This window comes from Bubalus bubalis, chromosome 16, assembly GCF_019923935.1.
Source record: "Bubalus bubalis isolate 160015118507 breed Murrah chromosome 16, NDDB_SH_1, whole genome shotgun sequence".
Lineage (NCBI taxonomy): Eukaryota > Metazoa > Chordata > Mammalia > Artiodactyla > Bovidae > Bubalus > Bubalus bubalis.
This window is the reverse complement of record NC_059172.1, coordinates 49,066,503-49,091,151: the sequence shown is the minus strand read 5'-3', so window position 1 is coordinate 49,091,151 and position 24,649 is coordinate 49,066,503. Positions and strand designations below refer to the sequence as shown.

The 24,649-nt window shown below is 37.8% G+C and overlaps 1 protein-coding gene across 34 annotated transcripts in view; it reads left to right on the top strand.

The window, feature by feature from the left end:
• The window catches only part of SOX6 (SRY-box transcription factor 6), a 716,878-nt gene that overhangs the window by 514,623 nt on the left and 177,606 nt on the right, over positions 1-24,649 (top strand). The gene's annotated exons all lie outside the window — the stretch shown is intronic.

Sequence of the window (24,649 nt, the reverse complement as noted above, 5' to 3'; positions counted from 1 at the left end):
TTGCCCAGTTTTATTGAGATATAATTTTTATGCATCACTATATAAGCTCAAAGTGTACAGCATAATAGGTTGACTTACATATATTGTGAAATGATTACTTCAATAAGTTTAGTTCACCCATTATCTGATATAGGTACATTAAAAGAAAAAGAAAAATTGTTTTCCTTGTGATGAGGACTCTTGGGATTTGCTCTCTTAACAATTTTCATACATATTATATAGCAGTGTTAACTATAGTCACCAGTTCAGTTCAGTCGCTCAGTCGTGTCCAACTCTTTGCGACCCCATGAATTGCAGCATGCCAGGCCTCCCTGTCCATCACCAACTCCTGGAGTCTACCCAAACCCATGTCCATCGAGTTGGTGATGCCATCCAGCCATCTCATCCTCTGTCATCCCCTTCTCCTCTTGCCCCCAATCCTTCCCAGCATCAGGGTCTTTTCCAATGAGTCAACTCTTTGCATGAAGTGGCCAAAGTATTGGAGTTTCAGCTTCAACATCAGTCCTTCCAATGAACACCCAGGACTGATCTCCTTTAGGATGGACTGGTTGGATCTCCTTGCAGTCCAAGGGATTCTCAAGAGTCTTCTCCAACACCACAGTTCAAAAGCATCAGTTCTTCAGTGCTCAGCTTTCTTCACCGTCCAACTCTCATATCTATACATGACTACTTGAAAAACCATGGCCTTGACTAGATGGACCTTTGTTGGCAAAGTAATGTCTCTGCTTTTATATTTAAAAGCTATCTAGGTTGGTCATAACTTTCCTTCCAAGGAGTAAGCATCTCTTAATTTCATGGCTGCAATCACCAGCTGCAGTGATTTTGGAGCCCTAAAAAATAAAGTCTGATACTGTTTCCCCATCTATTTCCCATGAAGTGATAGGACCAGATGACATGATCTTCATTTTCTGAATGTTGAGCTTTAAGCCATCTTTTTCACTCTCCACTTTCACCTTCATCAAGAGGCTTTTTAGTTCCTCTTCACTTTCTGCCATAAGGGTGGTGTCATCTGCATATCTGAGGTTATTGATATTTCTCCCGGCAATCTTGATTCCAGCTTGTGCTTCTCCCAGCCCAGCGTTTCTCATGATGTACTCTGCATAGAAGTTAAATAAGCAGGGTGACAACATACAGCCTTGACGTACTCCTTTTCCTGTTTGGAACCAGTCTGTTGTTCCATGTCCAGTTCTAACTGTTGCTTCCTGACCTGCATACAGGTTTCTCAAGAGACAGGTCAGATGGTCTGGTATCCCCATCTCTTTCAGAATCTTCCACAGTTTATTGTGATCCACACAGTCAAAGGCTTTGGCATAGTCAATAAAGCAGAAATAGATGTTTTTTTTCTGGAACTCTCTTGCTTTTTCCATGATCCAGCAGATGTTGGCAATTTGATCTCTGGTTCCTCTATAGTCATATTGTATATTATATTCCTAGTACTTATTTTTCTATTTTTCTTGTTCTTTTTTTTTCCCCTCCAATTCCCCCTGCCCTCACTCCTACTTCTGATAACCACAAATCTGATCTCTTTCTCTACAAGTTTTTTTTTTAGATTCCACATAGGAGTGAGATTATGCAGTATTTGTCTTCCTTAGTCTGACTTATTTCACTTAGCTTAATGCCCTCAAGTTCCATCCATATTGTTCCAAATGGGAGGCTTTCCTTATTTTTTATGACTGAATAATATTCCATTGTATATATACCACAACCTCAATATCTATTCTTCCATTGATGGACATAGGTTGTTTCCAGCTATTGTCTTGACTATTGTAAATAATGTAAATAATGCTAATGTAAATATTGTAAATAATGCTGTTATGAACATGGGAGTGCAGATATCAAGTTAATGTTTTGTTTCCTCTGAATATATTCTCTGAAAAGGAATTGCTGAATCATGTGGTTGTTCTGTTTTTAATTTTGGGGGAATCCTTCATACTGCTTTCCATGATGTCTGTACTAGTTTACACTCCTATCAACAGTGTGCAAGGGTTCCCCTTTATCTACATCCTCATAGCCTTTGTTATCTCTTGTCTTTTTGGTGATGGCCATTCTAACAGGTGTGAAGTTATATCTCATTGTGACTTTGATTCGCATTTCTCTAATGACTAGTGATATTGAGCATTTTTTCATTATGCTTGTTGTCAGTCTTTTTATATTTCCTGTTCTTATAAAATATCATCATCACTTTAAGTCACACTTGATCCCTGCATTTCCTCCATGCATCATAGAATTGCCGTTTCTAGTCCAATTTATTTGCAAATGTCTCATATTTGTCTTCTGTTTTCCATTCTCATTGTTACTAACATGGTTCAAAAGTTATCATCAGCTCATGTCCACATTGCAGCAACGTGGTCTTAAATTGTTTCCTCACCTTCAGTCTGTCCCCATCCACTCCACTCTACTCATTCATTCCAATGTATTCATGTTAAAGCACACTTCTCATTATGCTTAATTTATAAAAAATTATCATAAAGCACTTGTTATGTTTCTTGCAATTTTCTAGTCTTTTTGATATTGCAGTCTATAAACGTCACTGCCCTGCTGAGTTTATATTCTAGTAGGTGGAGGGTAAGCAAGCATAACTGATAAAAGTAACTAACATAAGAACTGCTGTGGGGGGAAAATAGAGAAGAGAGGGGAAAGAGATTGGGAAAGAAGTATTGCAATTTTAAATGGTGTATTTGAGTAAGAATGTTTGAAGAAGGTAATATTTGAACAAAGACCTGAAGCAATTGCAGAAGCAAGTGATGTGGATATGTAGAATAAACCCTTATAGGCAGAGATAATAGCAGATGCAAAGATGGGAGGAAGGAGGAAGCCATCTATATGTAAGGAACATCAAAGAACCAGTATGGCTGGTGAGTGTGGAGATAAGTTTAAGATGTGAAAAAAAGGGAGAAGAGTAGAAATGAGATCAGAGAGGATCTTCTACATCATTGTAAAGACTTTGGCCTTTAAGTGGGAGAGGAGGCCATTGAAAAGAAGGGCATAACTTATTTGGGTTTTGACAGGATCATTCTGGGTATTTTGTTGCAAAATAGACTGAAGCAGGGGCAAGAGTAGAAACTGGGAGACCCTGAGACGGTTATTTAGGCAAGAAATGTTGGTTACTTGGACCAGGGCAGTAGAAACAGTGAGAGGTGGTAGATTCTAGATATCTTGTGAAAGTAGCCAAAGAGATTTAGAGAGAAAGGAAAATAGGAAAGTCAAAGGTGACTTCAAGGATTTTGACCTAAGCAAATGGAAAAACGAAGTTGCCATTCACCGAGATTCTGCCATTCACTGGGAAAATTGTAGAGAGAGAGCTTGAGGGACTGGGGAGTAAGGTGGGGGTCAAAGGAAGTAGGCGGGAACGCGTGAGTTTAATGTTGACATGTTAAATTTAAATACCTACAAGAGATTCAGTTGGAGATCATGAGTAGGCAGTAGGACAAACAAGTCTGGAATTCAATAGAGAGATAAGGACTAGAAATGTACATTTTGGAGTGTCAGTGTATGGATAGATTTTAAACTTCAAAGTTCTTAGCCTGAATTTCATGGTTCTCTATAATATGATTCATATGCTCATTTCTAGCTTTACTTTTTGCTAGCTAATTGATCAAACTTGTCTTTGTTGTCTCTTGAACATTATTTGTGCTTTCCCATCTTCAAGTCAATTGTCATACTGTTTTTTCTACTCAAAAATTTTTCTACTCATGTTCATCTTTGCACTTAAAAGCCTAGAATTCCATTTAGGCTTTGTTCCATGAAAACTTCACTGATGATTACCACCCCAACCTCCACCCCAGCCAAAGTCATCTTTTTCTCTTCTAAGCTTACACCACCCTTTGCTTTTCTTACAGTACTTTCTACATCCACTGTATTTTAGCTATTTGTGCATGTCTTATCCCTTCTATGAGATCATAGAATCTTTGAAGACAGAGGTCACATTCATTTTATATTCCTAACATGCACAACTTGGTGCCTTGTGGTGGATGTTCAGTGAATATTGTCAAATTGAATAGTTGAAATCTGAAATCATTTTAATGGACAAGGGAGACAATCAAAATTATTCTTTTTTCTTTTATATACTCATCACTTACTGAAGGAAGTATTTTAAAAAACATATCTGAAACAAGTTGTACCAAAATACTTAGCTTCTGACTCCATGAATTAAATAGAATGATGGAATTTAGGTGTTGGACTGTTGAATTCTCCAGTCATTGATCTTCTGACTGAGGTTAAGACTATCCAATTTGTACACAGAAGAACTGTACAAAAAAGATCTTCACGACCAAGATAATCATGATGGTGTGATCACTCACCTAGAGCCAGACACCCTGGAATGTGAAGTCAAGTGGGCCTTAGAAAGCATCACTATGAACAAAGCTAGTGGAGGTGATGGAATTCCAGTTGAGCTATTCCAAATCCTGAAAGATGATGCTGTGAAAGTGCTGCACTCAATATGCCAGCAAATTTGGAAAACTCAGCAGTGGCCACAGGACTGGAAAAGGTCAGTTTTCATTCCAATGCCAAAGAAAGGCAATGCCAAAGAATGCTCAAACTACCGCACAATTGCACTCATCTCACACGCTAGTAAAGTAATGCTTAAAATTCTCCAAGCCAGGCTTCAGCAATATGTGAACCATGAGCTTCCTGATGTTCAAACTGGTTTTAGAAAAGGCAGAGGAATCAGAGATCAAATTGCCAACATCTGCTGGATCATGGAAAAAGCAAGAGAGTTCCAGAAAAACATCTATTTCTGCTTTATTGACTATGCCAAAGCCTTTGACTTTGTGGATCACAATAAACTGTGGAAAAGTCTGAAGGAGATGGCAATACCAGACCACCTGATCTGCCTCTTGAGAAATGTGTATGCAGGTCAGGAAGCAACAGTTAGAACTGGACATGGAACAACAGACTGGTTCCAAATAGGAAAAGGAGTTCGTCAAGGCTGTATATTGTCACCCTGCTTATTTAACTTCTATGCAGAGTACATCATGAGAAACGCTGGGCTGGAAGAGGCACAAACTGGAATCAAGATTGCCGGGAGAAATATCAATAACCTCAGATATGCAGATGACACCACCCTTATGGCAAAAAGTGAAGAGGAACTCAAAAGCCTCTTGATGAAGGTGAAAGTGGAGAGTGAAAAAGATGGCTTAAAGCTCAACATTCAGAAAACGAAGATCATGGCATCTGGTCCCATCACTTCATGGGAAATAGATGGGGAAACAGTGGAAACAGTGTCAGACTTTATTTTGGGGGGCTCCAAAATCACTGCAGATGTTGACTGCAGCCATGAAATTAAAAGATGTTTACTCCTTGGAAGGAAAGTTATGACCAACCTAGATAGCATATTCAAAAGCAGAGACATTACTTTGCCAACAAAGGTCCATCTAGTCAAGGCTATGGTTTTTCCTGTGGTCATGTATGGATGTGAGAGTTAGACTGTGAAGAAGGCTGAGCACCGAAGAATTCATGCTTTTGAACTGTGGTGTTGGAGAAGACTCTTGAGAATCCCTTGGACTGCAAGGAGATCTAACCAGTCCATTCTAAAGGAGATCAGCTCTGGGATTTCTTTGGAAGGAATGATGTCAAAGCTGAAACTCCAGTACTTTGGCCACCTCATGCGAAGAGTTGACTCATTGGAAAAGACTCTGATGCTGGGAGGGATTGGGGGCAAGAGGAGAAGGGGACGACAGAGGATGAGATGGATGGATGGCATCACTGACTCGGTGGACATGAGTCTGGGTGAACTCTGGGAGTTGGTGATGGACAGGGAGGCCTGGCGTGCTTCGATTCATGGGGTCGCAAAGAGTTGGACACGACTGAGCGACTGATCTGATCTGATCTGATCCAATTTGGAGATATAATAGTTGATGAATTGTCCGTTCAATTCCTGCTGAATTCAAGTTGGTGTTCTTAATGAAATAAGCAATATACTTTTTATAAGTGAAAAAGAAATCTTTAGTGACCTATTTGAAAAAATCATTTCATGATATGTTTGGATTGATTGTGATGTTAATTAAAATGCTTACAAAGAGCAAGTAGGACTGTGTACTCATTTATACTACAGAGTTGCATTCTTTATTTTTATATTTAAATTAGTGAATAATTTATATTTCTTAAAAAGGTAATATTGAGTACTTATTATATGCTAATGATATTGCAAGCCCTTTACCAATATTTCCTCCTTACATTGTAAGTGTCTAGAACTCTTCACTCAACATTATTGAACTTTACTATAGTTTTTGAAAGTCAGTAATTCTATGGTTCCTTGGGGAAACTTCAAAAAGGAATAGTAAGAGCTATCCCTTTTACTGTCTTGGCTCTTTTTAAAGCTTTATAATGTCTGTAATTCTTGCTTATATTCTGTTAAAACCAGAAATCTTGAAAGTGGTAGATTTGATTCAATTATTTAAACATTTATTAATTGCCTTAGTACTGGAGCTTGGGCTTCCCTGGTGGCTCAGATGGTAAAGAATCTGCCTGCAATTCAGGAGACCTGGGTTCAATCTTTGGGTCAGGAAGATCCCCTGCAGAAGGGAATGGCTACTCACTCCAGTATTCTTGCCTTGTGGATCCCATGGACAGAGGAGCCTGGCAGGCTACAGTCCATGGAGTCACAAAAAAGTTGGACTCGACTGAGGGACTAACACTTGAGATACCAAGTGGAGCTAGAAATACCAAGGTGAAAAGATAATGTTTCTGCCTTAAAGAAGCTTATAGTGTAGAAAGAGACATTTGAATAACCATGTTAAATGTTGATTTTTTTGCACTTAATACTATTCTTTAATTAGCCTTGTTAACTGATCAAAAACTAAGTATTTTAACTTTATCAACATCCAGGGTATGTTTCTTAAATGTGATTGTAGCATTTGTGGTTTGCAGGTTATCACACCAAGTAAAATAGTAGCTCTTGCTGGTACTCCCAAGAAAATACACTGAAAATTATTCCTCCAAAAGGAGATTTTTTGGAGGACTGTTTTACTATTTGTTATTTTAGTAGTCAACTATATAGAAAAAACCACCATTAGCAATAAAGAAAAAAAAAAAAAAGAGCAGTTAATTTCACAGCCTTCACTGAATATCTTCTCTGTGTAACATAACTGAAAGCTAGGCATATGAAGGCAATATGAAACGTGAGACATACGTTTTCTCTCAAAGAACTCATAAAGGAGCTAAGGAAACAAAATATTCATGTATTTTAAAATGTGAGTATTTGCAAAGCATCTTATCAGCAAGTACAGAAACACTGATTAAAAACTGAATGGCTAAATGTTACAGGTCCGATGCCTGTAATTATTAGAAGCACAAAGTTACAGACCAAGTAAGAGACTACAGATTTTTTACTTCACTTAAACTGAACATGATAATATACTGCACTTTTCAGCAAGGCACAGTCAATATGTTATTTGGGAATTTCTAGAGGTTCAACTCTTCTTTGTCTCACAACCCATCTTTTCAGAAATGGTGGGCTTAAACAGTTAGCTGGTTCTGTTATTGAGTCACAAGTATACCTATGAATGCCCAAACTTTTCACAGAGGACACAATACATACTACATGATGAACTGCAGTTCACAGGAGCCACGGGGGAAGAGCCTGCAGATTGTTATCTTGCTGGGATTAACATTGTCTTTGGGTTAGTTTTAGAAGCCAAATCCCTGTGGTGTCAAGGCTCTGGGAGAATGGTTTAATTTCTAATTTAGGAGGACTTTACTCAAGATTTATTGTCAAGCTTTGCTTTTCACTTTAAGGGAGAGACACTGTTCATCCTGAGACTAGATCTGGAAAGTATGTGTGGAAAGAGTTTTTTCTCCTCTCAAGATTTTTTTTTTTTTTTCTGAGATGTTGGCTGACAGAGCATGGTTTTAGACCATTCTTTGGCTCGTGATGCCCAGCCTTCTGAAAGTGAAGTGAAGTGAAGTGAAGTTGCTCAGTCGTGTCCGACTCTTTGCGACGCCATGGACTGTAGCCTACTATGCTCCTCTGTCCCTGGGATTTTCCAGGCAAGAGTACTGGAGTGGGTTGCCATTGGATTATATGTTCTATCAGTAGTTTTTGGAGAAGGAAATGGCAACCTACTCCAGTATTCTTGCCTGGAAAATCCCATGGACAGAGGAGCCTCGTGGGCTACAGTCCCTGGGGTCACAAAGAGTCGGATATGACTGAAGTGACTGAGCACATGGGTAGTTGTAATCTTTTTATATTTTTATCACCTAACTCTCCTTTTAATTAAACCTTTCATTTTAAAAGGTATAATACAAAAAGCTCTTGGAGAATTGGACAGTTTGGCTGGAAGGGATCTTGAGGATAGCCTAGGTCACTGAGTTGCATTTTTTTCCAAACTATCAAACTGAGCCACCAGGGAAGCCCCAGACTATCACAGTAGGAAGTATATTTTACATCACTACCCAATATACACATGCTGTGCAACACACACATGTATGTATAACAGAAACAGAAATTTCATTAAATGGTTCTTGTCTTACATGTGGGCTCTTTGTATAAGAGCTTCTTTTTCAGTTTCTTATTTGTCTTCCTCTTTTTTCATTCTCTTCTCCGGTCCTCTTTTTGTCTACTCTTTTCACCCTGTTTTTTATTCTTTTAAATTTTCTCTTGTCTTCTCCATTTTCTTTCTCATTATCTTTTCTCTCTTATCTCTCTTCGTTCCTTATTCTATTCTATTTTATAAATGTTAGCTTTGTTCCACTAATTGGTCACAACCAATAAAACCTGCTAAGGGCAAGGCCAAGTGAAAACAATGAAAGTCTAAAATTCATTTTTCTAGTAAGTACCACCAAGTGCCAGGTATTATGATATGTCAAAGGTCAAAAAGAAAGTAGACTAAGAAACATTAACACTAAGAACAGTATTTATTGATGATAGAACAGCTTTCACTTTGGAGGGTATGAATTGTAGTGCCAATAAATTTGCTTAACATTTATTTTTTCTTTGTCTTGCTTTTTTTTCCTTCATAATCTCACTCTATTTGTGCTTTTTTCCCATGAATTTACCTTGAATGTGTTTTTGTTGTTATTTATTTTTATTTTTCTGACTTAGTTTCCATTGTTTTTCTTTGTTATTTCTATTAAGGTACACCAGATATTCAACCATGGCATTTTTATGGCAAATAACGTAAAGAAATTTGATATAATACGTGGATTTAGAGGATCAGGTGCTAGACCATGATGGCTACTGAAATAATTCTGTTTTATGTTTAAAGCTTTTATATGTTAAAAATGATAAATTCATTGTCAAATGGCAGGAAGTGTGGTTCTCACAAAATCTAAGAAGAAGAAGAAAAGAAAGGAATATTTGTAATAGTGGTGTGCTGGAGCCAACTCATACTGGTGCCCAAATGCCAGTTGTGCACATCTTTCTCTAGTTCCTTCTTCGATGATATTATGTTGGTAGGTTGAAATCATTCAAGGTGTGAATACACTGTGGAAATTGGCAAATGCTCTAAATCACCATTTTTTCCTCCTTTGAGAGCTAGTTTACCAGCATATAACTGGGTGTGATAAGGGCAGAAATACTACATAGCAAAGCAATCAAACCTTTGAGTCATTGATTCTTGAGCTAAAGGTACTGGGTGTTATTTAGTTAATATCATTGGTTTTGGATCACGAGTTAAAATCTCTTTTGTAATTTTGCTGAGAATTTGGCATTAATCAAAGAATTAAAAAGGGAGCTCAACTCCAAAGATTTTTTTCTAAGTTAAAAATATTTTAAATTAATCTACAGTCAGAAATAAATAGCCCCCCGGACTCATTGTGCTGCTTTTGTAGACCTCAGGAAAGAAGAAAAATTTAGAAATCTGAATAGAATCTATCTTAAGACACTGAGATAGTCAACAATTAATTCTTCTCTTTAGTCTATAATTTCATTCTGACTGCTAGTATATCGTCTGTACTATTCAATAGATTTGCAATAATATAAAAGAGTCTTATTTTTATTTATCTTCAGGTTGATAGTAACCACACTAGCCCCCTTCCCTTCTAATTATCCACACTTACTCTAATACCACAGCCTGGTATCATTATGGTAGACATGGAGATGCACAAACTATTCAGACTTCTCTTCAGTGGAGATGCCCAGCCTCAAGAGTCCAAGAAGCAGACAGCCTCCATCTGTCAGCACTTTCAGCTTTGCCTCAGGTACAGAGAGCTGCTTAGCCCTAGGTCATTTCCTTTCCAGGGCTCTCCTATTTGAGTGAAGGACAGGGGGTGTGAAGGTTGGGTTTTTAGGCCTGAAGCTAGATACCTACTCTAGAACTTCCTGCTGAGCTGGATGGAATTTTTTTCCTCCCGTATCATAGTTCAACTCCTTCCTCTGCCCAATCTGTGTCTTTCTCCTTTCCATTTGCAGGTATTGTTTCCTAGTAAATATCTTATACCCTAAACCCTGTCACAATGTCTGCTTTTACAGAACTCAACTTGCAGCACACCATATATATATATTAGTATTATGCTAAAGCAATTTTATTAGATCTTGCTAATACATTGGAGGCCTGCATTTTCCCCCCATGACTCTGATGGCTTGAATGGCTATGAAGAAGCTGCTTAAATGATTTTGCCCCATGTTTTAGTTCCTGTTCCCCAAATTCTACCACTTACTAACATTTGGTAATGAAATTTTACTTATCCCAATGTTCTGTTTGCATTTTTTATTTTAATAGGTAGAAACAGATTTATCAAAAGTCTGATTGTTCTGTAAGCCAATAAAAGTCAATAAAAGGGAGATTATTTTAATAGTAAATGTATATGTTTCAAATTTTATTACATCTCAAATTTAACCCAAAATTCCACTTGGTCACAAACTTAAAGGGTACTAAATTTGTATGCATAATCATCAGGTTATTAAAATCTATAGGTATGTATTTTAGATCTTATGTTACTCAGAATACTACACAAAGGTCTTTTTGCCGTATTTTTTCTATCAGGTCACAAGTTCACATCACCTAATATTTCTCTGTCAAATTCCATTTTGATACTATAAGGCCTAATAAAAAAATTTAAAAGGAAAGAAGCAAATATTCTTTTCAGTAAACATCCCAATTCCTTCACATAACTGTTTTGGGTAGTTGTATGAAAATGTTGAGAAAGAGCATAGGTGGAATATATGACAAACAGGAGAAATGGTAATATTTATCCTAAAGACCTGAATCTTTAATGAGCTTAACTTTAGCATTTGTACTAGAAATTATTCTTGTCTGAATTAGAGATGAGATAGGAGAATAGGATTTAGTCACAGCTAAGAACTATCAATAAGAAATTAGTTCTTGGATAAGGAATTAGTAGTAGATAATACTAACTAGCTAATATAAGTACCATGGATAAAATGGAATCTGATGAAACCTTTCTCTTAGAGGTGTAGACTTCTGTAGCATCTTTGGTAGATTGATTCAGGAATAAAGTGAGTTACTGAGGACTATGTTCATTATCTTTCTCCTGTGAGTGATACACTTACTTCATGTTTTGTCCTTCCTTTTAAATTAAGTGCAAGGTACAAAATGGCTTAATCCCAAATGATGCAAGGCATATTTTCCCCTACAGAGTGTCATGTCCTATCATGCATTCCATCATACCAATAACTTTCTCTATTTAAGTTAATCCATAGAAACTGATGCTAGAATATTTAATTCCTCCCCACTCCTCCCTCTTACCTTTCTTTTTATTTTCTTATTTTCTAAGAGCAAAAAAAAAAAAAAAAGTCAGGGGAAAGTAGTCTAGGAGACAATAAAGTTAAGTGGACTTAACAGTGTAAGTTCCCATCACATGGAGTTGTGAAAGTAGAAAAAGTTGCAAATTGTAATGTGTTTACTTAACCTTAATTAATTGCTTGTTCAAGCTATTTTTAAGAAAAAATAATTAACTTTAAGCTTAAGTCAAGGGAAAATGATTTTAAAGAAAGGAGATGGCAAATATTCAAAAACATAGCTTCATCTGTCTCTGCTATCTATTTGGCATGTGATCTTAGACAAATCATTTAACCTTTTGAGCCTTTTCTGTAAACAGATAATCTCACACACACACACACACACACACACGGTCATACCTCCAGCTTCACATTAACAGTTGTGAGAATTGGCAGAGTTATTAATATATAGAGAAGTATTCTGGTAACTGTAAATTGCTAAAAGACATGGTATTAATAGAGATTTCCCGGGTGGCACTGGTGGTAAAGAGTCTGCCTGCCAATGTAGGAGATGTGAGACAGATCTCTGGGTCGAGAAGATCCCCTGGAGGAGGGTATGGCAACCCAATCCAGGATTCTTGCCTGGAGAATCATGGGATTCTCATGGGACAGAGGAGTCTGGTGGGCCACAGTCCATGGGGTCGCAAAGAGTCAGACACGAATGAAGCGACTTAGCACACATAGTATTAATGATAATGATGAAAAGTTTATATGGAGCAAATAATTTTATGTCAGCACTCATACTATATTTAACAAGATCTTTTTCTGAGATTTCTAAAATAAACCCCAGGGAAGCAACAAACAGACAAGAAATACTCTTTCATCACACCTAAATGCCCTACCCACAACTTCTCCATTTTGCTTGGATATGCCCTCTCAATGTACATATATACACACATATGTCATTTATTTTTTCTGCCAAAAATATAAAGAAATAGCAAATACCTCATAATTTATTTATACATAAATTATAGTTGAGATAAAAATAAATTATGACTCAGAAGATATAGGAAAAGAAGTAATTGCTCATGAGATTTAGTTATTTGTTTTTTCTTTCTTTGATAGATTTGATGCCAAAGAAAGACACAGTGTCTTACAAGTTTAATTCTGAACCAAACAGAGCAAGACAACACCTGGGCGGGGGCGGCGGTGGGGGGGCGGGGGTCATATACTATGAAAGTCATAATGGCAGGATATACATACAAAGGGATATATTGACTATATGTGATATTGGCTTTAAGAAATTAGAGAAATTAGAGAAATTAGAAAGAATTAAGTGGAGATTTGGGTAGATCTGGTGATAACAGTGTTTAGATGCATTAAATGCATCCAAGCAAGAAGAGATATATTTAAAATCAGGAAGGAGCTTTATCAATTCAACAATTTTTGAATTGAGTAAATTTTATTACATTTCTTCTACTCTTTGGGCATGATGCAAGGACCAGGAATATAAAGAGTAACGGCATATTAATTACCTTTGGGAGTTCACAGTCTAGTACGTGACAGTACTTGCTAAATGCACTGTGCTAAATGTTATGTTGGATGTATTTGCCAAATGTCATGGGGGTGCAGAGAAGAAGCTCTCATCTAAATTGACAGGTCAGGAGAGATTTGCTCAAAGAAGTGACAGGTGAGCTGGTTTTGAGTTTTTAAGTAGAAGTAGTCTTTGGTGGCTCAGACCGTAAAGTATCTGCCTACAATGCAGGAGAATTTCATTCGATCCCTGGGTTGGGAAGATCCCCTGGTGGAGGGCATGGCAACCGACTCCAGTATTCTTGCCTTGAGAATCCCCACGGACAGAGGAACCTGATGGGTTGCAGTCCATGGGGTCGCAAAGAATGGGCATGACTGAGCGACTAAGCACAGCACAGCACAGCACAGGAATGAACCAAGATGGGAGGTTTCCATACAGAGAGAGGAATCTTTACAGAAGTTCACAAGGATGAAGACTTGTGAACTTGTGTTGGAGGACTGCAAATAAATTGGTTTCTCAGTAAGGCTGGTAATGTATAAGTGCAGGTATGGCAAATGAAGCTGGATTGGAACAATGCACCAGATCTTGAAAGACCTTGTTTTACAGATTAAGAGCAATCATTTAAAGAATTTAAGAAAGGAAATGAAATGACATTTATATTTAGAACAATCACTCTGAAGGCGGCAGTGGAGAACAGTTTTGAGGAGGAGTGGAGTCAAAGAGAACTTTTAAGGTGCTGTTGAAGTAATCCAAAGAAGAAATAGGAGGATCTGAGCTATAGCAGTACCAGGGAGAATAGAGCTGAGAAGATGAATATCAATAGGGCTGAGGAAATAAAATGTATAGGATCCCTGATAGCTCAGTTGGTAAAGGATCTGCGTACAACGCAGGAGAGCCCAGTTGGATTCTCGGGTTGGGAAGATCTGCTGGAGAGGGGATAGGCTACCTACTCTGTTATTCTTGGGCTTCCCTGATGGTTCAGCTGGTAAAGAATCTGCCTCCAGTGTGGGAGACCTGGGTTCGATTCCTGGGTCGGGAAGATCCCTTGGAGAAGGGAACGGCTACCCATGCCAGTATTCTGGCCTGGAGAATTCCATGGACTGTATAGCCCATGGGGTCGCAAAGAGTTGGACATGATTGTGCAACTTTCACTTTCAGTGATTGATTGGATGTAGGAGGAAGAAATTTAAAGGAATCCTCATCCTTCTACACTGATTCATACAGTAGAGACCTCTGTTCAACAGGACTGGTATTTATTTAACTCCAGAAATATTTTTAGGTACATGTTATGTAATAGAAATATAACAGCCATTGATAATATAGCAGTGAACAAAACTGACAAAGTTTGGAGGGATACAGATTGTAAACAGATGAATAGATAAGTGGTAAATTCTATGGAGAAAATGTGTTACTTAGTTAACACAATAATTCCCTGTTTGTCACTGAGAATGAAAGTTTAAGAGAGGTCAAGAAAGTTGCCCAAGGTATAGTGGCTAGGCTTGCAATGCAGGAGGCCTGGGTTCGATCCCTGGGTTGGGAAGATTTGCTGGAGGAGGGCATGGCAACCCACTCCAGTATTCTTGCCTGGAGAATCCCCATGGACAGAAGAGCCTGGTGGGCTACAGTCCATGGGGTCACAAAGAGTTGGACACAACTGAGCAAATAAGCACAACAGCAAATACCGATAAAATGTTTACTATATGTTGGCTGCTATTTTAAAGCTCTAAATAACATTAATTCACTGTGCCTGCAAAATAGCCCTAGAGGTAGATAATATTATCCCCATATATAAATGAGAAAAGTGAGAGAAAGAGAGGTTAAGTTATTTGCCCAAGGTCATACATTTAATAAGAGCTGGGATTTAAATTTAGTCTAGCTACAGAATCTGTGCTCTTAACCACTGCGTTCTACTGCCTCTCTGTTTTTGTGAAGCTAGAGCTCCAGCTCAATATCTCTCAGCAGAATTTTTTTTAACTTTGGAGTACAGAACAGTATTTTTTGAAGTATAGTTTATTTGCTGCTACTGGTGCTAAGTTGCTTCAGTCGTGTCCGACTCTGTGCGACCCTATAGATGGCAGCCCACCAGGCTCCTCTGTCCCTGGGATTCTCCAGGCAAGAATACAGAAGTGGGTTGCCACTTCCTTCTCCAATGCATGCATGCCTGCTAAGACGCTTCAGTTGTGTCCAACTCTGTGCAACCCTATGGACAGCAGCCCACCAGGTTCCTCTGTCCACGGGATTCTCCAGGCAAGAATACTGGAGTGGGTTGCCATCTCCCTCTCCCAGTTTATTTGCAAAGTTGTGTTATTTTCAGGTGTATGGCAAAGTGATTCAGTTTTTATACTTCAGATTCTTTTCTGTTATAGTTTATTATAAGATGCTGAATACACTGCCTCGTGCTCTACAGTAGGTCCTTGTTGTTTATCTGTTGTATATATAGTAGTGTATATCTGCTAATCCCAAACTCCCAATCCAAAATCCCAAATTCCTCACCCCATTCCCCTTTGAAATCGTAACTTTAGTTTCTGTGTCTACAAATCTGTTTCTGTTTTATAAATAAGTTAATTTGTATCAGAAAAGAATTTTTGATTGAAAGATCTGTTGAATCATTTGTCAAAATGGGAATTGGACACAAAAGTAGATTAGCCTAGGAAATAATTAAATAATTTAAAAAGGGGAAAAAAAAATATATATTTTGACAATCAGTGTGACTCATACTCCACAGTTAAGAGGGTAATTCAAGGACCACCTACAGAAAATAAGGAGCAATAGTCTCAAAATGGGAAATTTACCAGGTTCACAACTTATAAACGAGGAATGCATGAATAAGGACTAAAATATGTGCAGCTCAAACTGGCCCACTACAAATATTTGAACACTCCCTGAAAGACTGGTTGCCCAGGAAATGCCTGGTTACAAATTCAAGGTGTGGATTTATCTAGGTAGATAGATACCTTGTCTGCTAGTGTGTGGCTGTACAAAGTTATATGTGAGGACAGGAAAATTTGATGTGTATATCACTAGAATTCTCTTGTCTTTATGTAAAGCTACTTTGCATATTTTTCACGGGTAAATATTAAGTGACTTTGAAACATCATTGAACTGTGGTTGAGTGATTCAGAAGACCATTGCACTTAAATAAGAGTTAAGTGATTAGAAAACGCCTGATTAAGGGACAAAGAGGAGTCACTTGAAAGGTAAAATGGGGGCACCAGAGAGAAGCATCAATAGTTCATTTCTGTAAGTTCTATACAGTAAAGCAAAACTCTCTAGGATAGTGAAAAGATGCTACACAAGGACATGTAGCATAAACAGGGTCTTGCACAAGAGATTGGAGAGCTTTTTGTAGTTTACTGCGGTATATTCACTGGGGGAATATTCTTTTTCTATTGTGATGATTGCTCTCAAATGCTTCCTCTTTTCAGCTTTACATTAATACTTCATTTGTACTTCTTATTTTAATTTTTTTCATGTAACCCTTGTAAACTCCGCTTAGGATCTTGATTACAGTCTAGTTCTTTGATGTTATTAAGATGTGTAATGTAAGTTCATTGTTGGTCTCAGGCTATTTTAACTACACATTGCATTTGTCCAACATCAAAATATAGAAAACAGATAACAAAGCTTTTGGTAATATTTAGGCTGCAGACCATGGGTCACGAAAAGTCGGACAGGACTGAGCGACTTCACTTTCACTTTTCCCTTTCATGCATTGGAGAAGGAAATGGCAACCCACTCCAGTGTTCTTGCCTGGAGAATCCCAGGGACGGGGTAGCCTGGTGGGCCGCCATCTTTGGGGTCACACAGAGTCGAACACGACTGAAGCAACTTAGCAGCAGTAGCAGCAGCAGCCATGGTAACAAAGATGGGAATGTGATCTGAGCCAAGAGGAATAAATTGCAGTCTTACTTCACTTTGAAAGTGAAAGTTGCTCATCAGTGTCCGACTCTTTGTGACCCCATGGGCTATACAGTCCATGGAATTCTCCAGGCCAGAATACTGGAGTGGGTAGCCATTCCCTTCTCCAAGGGATCTTCCTGACCCAGGAATCGAACCAGGGCCTCCCGCATTGCAGGCGAATTCTTTAGCTCTGGTAAAGAGCCACTCCAGTATTCTGGCCTGGAGAATTCCATGGACTGTATAGTCCATGGGTTCACAAAGAGTCAGACATGACTGAGCAACTTACTTCACTTTAATGTTACTTTATATTGTTGGGTAACATTACCCAAAGCTTTGGGTATGGTACTATATTTTGATATCAGAAAGGTAGAATTTAAAATGATGCTTGGTTTAGGATTAATTGGTGATATTGTGTGCCACTCTGCATAGAAAGAAGTTGAACTCTTTTACTTTTCACTTTGGAATTCTGTATTTTGTCTTTTTAAAATATGTTGATTTTACTTAGCATCTTATCAGAAGTTTGCAAGACAGAAAACTTATTTACACTTTTTTTTTTAAACACTGTCTGAGTTTAGGGCCACATATCTGTAAGTGGCAGTGTAATGCCCACTGCCCTCTTCAGTTCTGTGGGCATTTTGGCAGAAGTGGCAAGTGGAAGAGTTAAGCATGTTTTGAGCAGGAGACCAGAGAGCTGCAGTCATTACTGCCGAGTGTGCCGTCTGAGACGCAATGAGGAGGTAAGAGTTCTGGTGCCCAGTGAGTTGCAGGCACGGTTGAGTTCAGTTGCTCATATTGTTTTCAGGGGCCAGGAGGTTGGTTTCATATTCTCTTTTTTTAGGGGTGATTGGTTAAGATTTTTATTTGTCTAACCAATCCTATCTAAGGTAGTTTACCGTTTTGTTCACAGGGTTAGAAGAACTCACTCTTTGTTTCCCAGTTTCTCTTTTGTAGGGTAGCACATTGCCAGACAAAGTTAGGAAACCACTGTCAGTTCACAGTCTTTTCCTTTCCTGAGACTGTGACTTTCTTCGCCTTGAAAAAGTAACCAATGTAAAAACCCAATAGCTTTGTTTCTAAATTTAAATGTGTTCAAATTAAAACTTGAAGCTATGAGGTAGAAGGAAAAGTAATACTGTTAATTCAGTTGCTATTACACAATAAAATCAAGTGTTTATCAAGAATATCTTAGTATGTCTGTTTGCAGTAGTAGTCTGCATTAATGAAAATGGGTGTTCTTTACATTTAAATACATACACATTCCATATAGTTAGTATTTTTGTTTGTTTATTTCAGTGTCATATTCCATTGGTCTGTGTTAGGGTACCTTTTTATTTGTTTGTGAAGTAAGCATGTGTATTTCAGTGATCTCCAGCCAACCTTGGGTTCTCCAGATACTGAACAGAGCTGTCTGTGGGTGGGGTCAAACCCGCCTGTGACTTCTGACCATTGAAAATGAAGGAAAACATTTGTGGTAAGAAACAACAGCACATGCTTGACCTCCAAAGCACACACATCTATAAATGGATAAAAGTGACTATTTAAGGTTGCTTCAAAAAAGAACCACTGTGTCTACAAAGAAAGAAACCCTAATTCAGTGTTTGAAAAAGCAAACTATGTGTGGGTGAAAGAACATGTTTTTGTCAAAAACATCTGTGGTGTTCCCTATGATGTATTTGATCCTGGTGGTAAATCAACAAAGTTAAGTATTACAGACAAAATTGACTTTTGACAACCTATTATGTGATAAATAGGTTAATTCAACCCAAAAGATCTCAGGGCTACCTTTAAACTAGTGTTATTTTGGGTAATTGCCAGATGTACAAAATGAAATCCTCACCCTAAAACTGAAGACACTGTTGAATTTATTGTCCTGCAGTTGCAATTGGTTGTATATATACTCTTTGCACCTTCATTTTTCCTTCTTTCTTTCCACTGTGTTTCCTGGAGGTGATCTCCTTACTGTTGTAATCATCACTAGGACTAATTTTATAGAATTGAATTTTTCAACTTGCTAGATTTTTACATAGTTATAACATGATTTATAGATTAGTGAAGATCTAAGATTTTCCAAAACCAATTTTATGAATATATTTTCTCTACCAATACTGAAATGATAAATTATGGGGGGAAGTCCCCAGAATAAAATGTAAAATTCACAGATATAAATAATTAGGCATGAAAATGTATCTCTGAATAAACTGTATTGATGCGATTAATTGAGGGCAATAATAAAACAGGATGTTTTCCACTGTCTGCAGAGATTTTATCAAAAGAAGCTAAGTTATGTCAAAAACAGTGAGTGGCTTGATTTATTAGGTGATGAATTTTAAAAGTAGTGTCCAGATGTAAATAGTGAAATCATTCAAAGTATTACTCAGCAGCTGCAGGAGAGATAGGAAAGGCTGACAGGACAAATTTAGTCATTCCTTAATCACTTTCGTTAGGCACTATTGTCGGCTCCAAGAGGCAGATTTTCATCTTGATTTAAACCCATAATGCTAATAGTTGAAACCTAGAAATTCTCAAAATCATTTGCTTGCAAAACACCTTTTAGATCGTCTTTAGATGTTTTTGTGACCCGATGTCATAAAAATAGGCAAAAAATATATTGCGTGTGTCATCAAAGAAAATTTTCCATTTCCCATTTATGTGTCATAAAGAAGATATTATTTACTGTAAGATCCAAAACTATTAATTAGCTGCCTTTGGTTTAAATAAAATTGATTGTTAAGGCAGAAAATAGAGGATAATATGAGTCCTATTCTGCTGTAGCCTCCCAATAAAAGAAGCAGTGACCCAACTCATTAGCCCTTTGATTTAATATATTGACACTTGGGTAGGAATAATTCCGTTTAGTGGCTTTTGCTTCCCAGGGATCAATTTAATTAGTTATAAAATGTGACTTCTTGTCAGGAGCTAGAAGAAATGCTGACGTTAAATAAAGTCATACGCAATTTAAACAATAAAGCTATCGATGCCTGGTTAAAAGTTAATGATGCAAAAAAAATGGCTTAATAGAGACAACCTCAGCCTTGAAAGTGATGCTAGGAAAATTAAGCTAAGTGGATGAATGAGAAATGGTGATGTTGTTGAATTGTTAAAACAAATTCATGGCTGGTCTGATGGCTGGCTAGGTTAAGTACATTGTCTTTAAGCCTGAAGACAGAACTCATTTGAAACTCCTTGCTCAGTACTGCTTCAGTGTGAGTTTCATATGTTTATAGATTTTAGGATCCAGGGGAGGGAGGAATTCTTATATAGACTGCTTGGGGCAGAAAACTTCCTAAAACCAACTTCACATTTGAAAGAAGGATGAAATAATACTCATGTCTATTTCATAGTGGCTGCCATGAGATAGTCTCACATCACTGCTGATTGACCCCTGGCTTCTCTGAAAACTACCAGTTTAGGAGAATTGCTGGTGCAAGGCAATTCCTGTTTTGTGAAAATATTTGAGATGAACTCTGGGCCTGCAGTTTGGCCTGGTAACTTTCATATTTTCCTCCTTCTGGACAGCAGTTATTATCAAAGTATTTCTTTCCAGTTTAGAGACAGGCCACCTTCTTTACCTGTGTAATTAATGCCAACTCTTTTAAGTTATTCCTATAATGAATCATTATTATTTTTTGTCTCTGACCACATCCCATACACTGGCTTCAACACAAACTTGCACAATAAGCATGTTGAGGCTTAGAATTTAATAACTAGATGATCTCTAAAATTCTTTCTAACTTCCTAATTCAATTGTAAATTCAAAATTTACTGGTTACTTCAGTTAAATCAATTGCTTTTGAAGTAGTGTAGTGAAACAACCAGTTGATCGACTAAACATGCTGTGGTTTCTGCTGCTGTGTATACTCATACTACATCTGCGTGTCTTTTTGGCATTGACTACTACTGGGTCATTAACACCAGTTTGCTAAATAAAAGATAACCGCATTTTATTGTCAGGCAAAATTTATGTCTCATTTCTCCAGCTGTTGCCTTTCCAAGTCATTTGTGTATTAGCTAAAGATGAGGCACACGTTTAAACTTGTTGAGTTTTAAAATACCTTTTTCTAGTCAAAGTAATTGACATAAGTGTTCTATGACTAAATTTTGTAAAGCAACCAAAGAAGTATTTTTCACTTTTCCATTGTTGTATCTAGTTTATCTACAGGCTCTGAAGTCAGTGGTTGCTGGGTGGGAATACAAGAGTAAAGAGCTGAGCTCTGGAAAGGAAGATGGAATGGGAATTTACAGTCTTTAACACTCTATCAGCCTCCTGTTTCTCCACTTTGTAGTGAAGCTCATCTTCTCCCAGACTCTTCTTCCTGGAATGTACTGAAAAGTTTCAAGATTGAAGATCCTGGGCAAAAGCTCACTGTTTGGGAAATCTGTTTATTGGATATTTTTTCCTGCAGGTTCAGCTGCCAAGGAAATTACTGTAGAGTGTACAGTTGACCTGTCAAAGTGCAGTGTATCCATCTAGGAAAATCAATGAATAACTTACCTTTTCTGTTAACATAAAATAATGTGGTTGAAATTATAATAAAACACGAAAACATTAACCTTCTAGTGAGATTTGTATATTAAAATATATTGGAGCTGAAATGGTTTGGAGTTTCATTTGCTGTTCACACGCTGACAGCAAGGAAACATAGTAGTTAACTTTGAGAAAGGGGCGTTTTTGAGAAGGAGCTGCCTGCCAGAAAGCTTTATCCAAGGAAGTAACTTTCAGAAGGCTCCTAGGGAAGAAGAAACAATTTGGAGGGAAATGAGACTGCTTACATAGTATTTTGGTAAAAAAAAAAAAAAATATTAACAGTAGCAAACATGTAAGAACAGAGGGGAATATTGCTAAGAATAAAATCTGTGCCAGAGACAAGTTTTCCTTTGGAGAAAAGATTATCTTTTCTTTTTTTTTTTTTTCCTTTCTTAATGTTGGGGGAAGGGCAAAAAGCTGAGGACAAGAGGGAAATTGTGGGGGACTGATGTTAGATAAACTATTTTGTCTTTGTGTTGACATTATATTGGCTACAGCCTACACAGAAGGGATGCCTGGAAAAAAGTAAGGAGAGAGAGGCATTAATATTTTTTAGTGTGCGTGGGTGCGCCAGCACTAGAGGGGCCCGTGTTTTCTTAGGGCTCAGATGGCAAAGCTAAGCATTCAGCCTACGGCAGGAAAAAAGTGCCTTTTTTGTTTTCTGACTGCAGAGTCCAGGCATTCCCAGGGGAACACAATGAATGGCCCATTTTGTCCAACACGGTTTCATAGACATAGATTTCTTGTTTTTTCATAATTATTCTTGCCCGTCATTGGGTGTGCACATGACATTTGAGCGTGTTTTAAAGTCTTAACACACTCATGTGCCTGCAATAAAGTTACTCATAACAATCCTGGCTTTCTCCAGACAACAGAGCAGGGTCTGTTGTTTTCACAAGTCACAGCAGCTGGGAGGCAATTGTGAAGACAACAGCTTAATCTAGCTGGAAAATACAGGAAGAGGAGAGTATACACTAAATTTCCTCCCATATTATTTAAACAATGAAGAATTAAAAAAAAAAAAAACTAGGGGTGGTCTCACTCAAAAACTGATTGGCGGAATGTATTTTAAATTTCCTTAGAACGTTGTCTTTAAATGTTAAGGATCTACAAGGTTGCGTTCATCATATTTGTTAATCAGCTAAAAGGCAGGCTCAGACAGAGGTATAGAGCCACATTTCAATGGCTATAGAAGGTATTGCAGAGCATTTGTTTTTTATAATTTGTTAAGTAGCAACTGGTGTTTGTATAAAAGGTAGCAACTGGTGTTTGTATAAAAGGATGCTATAACCAAATAGTTATGAAGCAATGGTTAATCTCCTTTGAAAGGTGTGCGAAAGACTAAGAGGTTCATGGTAATTCATATTTTCGTGCCAGGCTGAATTTCTGGCTCTTAGTCATTAGCAAGTTTTAAATTTCACACTGAATAACAGAATTTAGGGAAGAGGAGAGTAACTTTGAAAGATTTAAATCTGACCGGGAACATCAGAATGATAAACTGGCTGTTCTCTTCAGGGCACTGAAGTGAACCAAGTTATTTTTATTTCATGTGGAGGGGAGAAGATAAGAAATGTAAGAAGTACAACAAAAAGAAGGAAAATTTTTCCTGTTCATCTAAGCTTTCTTTGGTAGGGGGAAGGGATTATGCAGGATTTGGGGAATGAAGTGGCTTAAAAACCAAGATTGGCAGCGCGCTGCTTGACTGCTTCAAACTCCACTACCCTCTTCCCTTCAAGGAAACATTTTGTGAAAAGAACTTCTTTTGTCCTCTTGAAAGATATCTAGGTGACATGAAAGTATTTGGTCTCTAAGATATAATGGTTTTGTTCACGTATTATTAAGAAAGATGAAGCAATTAGGGCTAGCAACTTTACTAAATAACTCATCGTCTTTTTTGGTACTCACAGTACCTGAATAACTATAATCCCATTTCATTTTCATTCTTAATGTGGAAATACTATTTCCTCATGAAGATATTTTAAAACAGAAATCTAAATGAGAAATCCAAATGCTACTTGGGACCATAGGATAAACTTTACTGTCTTATCTCTCTCATGAACTGAACATGATGAGATACTTTTATTATTATTATTACTTATTGAGCATCTATTCTGAGCTTCTTTACATTAAAAAAAAACCATTTTTTTGTAGTATTATTTCTTCTTTATTTCCCATGCACGAGTGCATGCTAAATTGCTTCAATTGTGTCTGACTCTGTGCAGCCCTATGGACTGTAGCCTGCTAGGTTCCTCTGTCCATGGGATTCTCCAAGCAAGAATACTGGTGTGGGTTGCCATGCCTTCCTCCAGGGGATCTTCCTGACCATGGGATAGAACCTGTGTCTCTTATGTCTTCTGCATTGGCAGGAGAGTTCTTTACCCCTAGTGCCACCTGGGAAGCCACTCATTTCCCATATCTCATCCCTGTTCATAGAAGAACATAGCACTGAAGATCCAATAACCAGGTTCTTGGGTATCAGGATCTGGTGTAAAAGTTAATCCTTTTGTTGTCTTCACTAGCTCTAATACCAAAGCATAATTAACTATTTGTGTGTGAGCTAAGTCGTTTCAGTCATGTCTGACTCTGTGGACTATAACCCACCAGGCTCTTCTGTCTATGGGATTCTCTAGGCAAGAATATTAGAGTGGGTTGCCATGCCTTTCTCCCGGAAATCTTCTTGACCCAGGAAATGAACCCACATCTCCTGTGGCTTCTGCACTGCAGGCAAATTCTTTACCGCTGAGCCACCAGGGAAGCCCAATGAACTATATTTATTGTTGTTAGTTGCTCAGTTGTGTCTGACTCCTTGCGACCCCATGGACTGTAGCCCATAGCCTGCCAGACTCCTCTGTTCATTGAATTCTCCAGGCAAGAGTACTGGAGTGGGTAGCCATTCCCTTCTTCAAACCAGGTATCATACTTAAGTCTCTGCAACATCAAAACCTGTGCTCTTTCAACTATACCATGCTGCCTCCAACTTACATAAAAAGGAGTAAAGAGCAGTGCCTAATTAATAGGATGTAGGGACATAAATCAAAAGGTAACAGTGCTCTTTTTTCCTCTTTTCCTC